Here is a 2278-nt window from a genome sequence, read left to right as displayed (position 1 = left end):
CCTCTGCCACCACCCTCTGCCATCACCCTGCCATCACCCTGCCACAGCACCCTGCCACATCACCCTCCCATCTTCCCCCCATCACCCTCCCATCACTCTCCCATCACCCTCTGCCATCACCCTCTGCCATCACCCTCCCATCACCCTGCCATCACCCTCCCATCACCCTGCCATCACCCTCCCATCACCCTCCCATCACCCTGCCATCTCCCCCCCACCACCCTCTGCCACCACCCTCTGCCATCACCCTGCCATCACCCTGCCACAGCACCCTGCCACATCACCCTCCCATCTTCCCCCCATCACCCTCCCATCACTCTCCCATCACCCTCTGCCATCACCCTCTGCCATCACCCTCCCATCACCCTGCCATCACCCTCCCATCACCCTGCCATCATCCTCCCATCACCCTGCCCCATCACCCTCCCATCTCCCTCCCAAACAAAGAATAATAAAAATTGTCTACATGTACATTGTACACACCTTTATGTCGTTAGCACCACTTCATAAGGCACCACGTACGGGCTTCTTCTTTGTTTCCTCGTCCTGGGCAAGAATGCGGAGGCTGCTGGAACTGCCAACCCTAGAGGTCGCCACGTAGAACTGGCAATGGCTGAAGAAGGCCCTTGGGCAGAAGATCCCAACATGGTGTAGCGACTGCCAAAAGAAGTAGTGCATGTATTTTGATGAAATCTTTTCGTAACAATTTTTCTTCAAGTAATAAATAAATAATAAGAATTGTCCACATGTACACACCTGTATGTCGTTAGCAGCTCTTCATAAACAACATTGCTGAGGAAACGGCACTTCTCCAGGAGATCCTCACATGGTGTACAACTGGCAAAAGAAGTAGTGCACTTATTTTGATGAAATCTTTTCGTAACAATTTTTCCTCAAGCAAAAAATAAAAAATAAGAATTGTCCACATGTACACACCTGTATGTCGTTAGCAGCTCTTCATAAACAACATAGCTGAGGAAACGGCACTTCCCCAGGAGATCCTCACATGGTGTACAACTGGCAAAAGAAGTAGTGCACTTATTTTGATGAAATCTTTTCGTAACAATTTTTCCTCAAGCAAAAAATAAAAAATAAGAATTGTCCACATGTACACACCTGTATGTCGTTAGCAGCTCTTCATAAACAACATAGCTGAGGAAACGGCACTTCTCCAGGAGATCCTCACATGGTGTACAACTGCCAAAAGAAGTTGTGCACTTATTTTGATGAATTCTTTGCGAAACAATGTTTCTTCAATCAATAAATAAATAATAAGAATTGTCCACATGTACACACCTGTATGTCGTTAGCAGCTCTTCATAAACAACATTGCTGAGGAAACGGCACTTCTCCAGGAGATCCTCACATGGTGTACAACTGCCAAAAGAAGTTGTGCACTTATTTTGATGAATTCTTTGCGAAACAATGTTTCTTCAATCAATAAATAAATAATAAGAATTGTCCACATGTACACACCTGTATGTCGTTAGCAGCTCTTCATAAACAACATTGGTGAGGAAACGGCACCTCTCCAGGAGATCCCAACATGGTGTACGACTGCCAAAAGAAGTTGTGCACTATTTTTGAAGAATTCGTTCGAAACAATTGTTCTTCAATAAATAAATAATAATAAAAATTGCCTACATGTCCATTGTACACACCTTTATCTCGTTAGCACCTCTTCATAAACAACGTTGCTGAGGAAACGGCGCTTCTTCTTTGTTTCCTCGTCCAGGGCAAGAATGCGGAGGCTGCTGGATCTGCCAACCCTACTGGCCGCCACGTAGAACTGACCATGGCTGAAGAAGTCTCGTGAGCAGAAGATCCCAACATGGTGTAGCGACTGTCCTTGGGATTTATTCACAGTCATGGCAAAGCAGGGTCGTACCGGAAACTGCCGACGCCGCAGAGTGAACGGGAACATGTTGTCAGATGGACTCAAGGTTATGCGTGGAATGAGCAATGTGCGTCCAGAATTGACACCCATCACAGATTGTGCAACCAACAGATTTGGAAGGATCTGAAGTATGATGTACCTTGAGCCATTGCAGTGCCCGCTCTGCTGGTCGAAGTTTCGCAGCAGCATGATGACCATACCCACCTTGAGAGAGATACGATGTGGCGGCATACCAGATGGACAGAGGGTGTTCAGGAACTCAGGCGGATACAAATGATCACCCTCAGATTCCGCTGTATCGACGCTACAGCAAACATGTTCCTCCCCTGGAAATATGGTCGTCATGTAGGCATTTACCTGATCGACTTCAGAATTGGTCGG

The 2278-nt window shown here is 46.8% G+C and overlaps 2 long non-coding RNA genes across 2 annotated transcripts; both read right to left on the bottom strand.

Moving 5' to 3' along the window:
- Positions 1–466: 466 nt before the first annotated feature.
- Positions 467–1018, bottom strand: LOC144889552 (uncharacterized). The gene is made up of 3 exons (XR_013621864.1): positions 937–1018; positions 757–837; positions 467–657 (listed from the first exon to the last, which is right to left on the bottom strand). It is a non-coding gene; the product is annotated as an uncharacterized LOC144889552 (long non-coding RNA).
- A 94-nt stretch (positions 1019–1112) lies between these two features.
- Positions 1113–1538, bottom strand: LOC144889551 (uncharacterized). Its single transcript, XR_013621863.1, has 3 exons — positions 1477–1538; positions 1297–1377; positions 1113–1197 (listed from the first exon to the last, which is right to left on the bottom strand). It is a non-coding gene; the product is annotated as an uncharacterized LOC144889551 (long non-coding RNA).
- Between the last annotated feature and the right edge of the window lie 740 nt (positions 1539–2278).

Source organism: Myxine glutinosa, chromosome 1 (assembly GCF_964187855.1).
Source record: "Myxine glutinosa chromosome 1, kmMyxGlut1.1, whole genome shotgun sequence".
NCBI lineage: Eukaryota > Metazoa > Chordata > Myxini > Myxiniformes > Myxinidae > Myxine > Myxine glutinosa.
The sequence above is the reverse complement of the archived record's forward strand: the minus strand, read 5'-3'. Positions and strand labels throughout refer to the sequence as shown.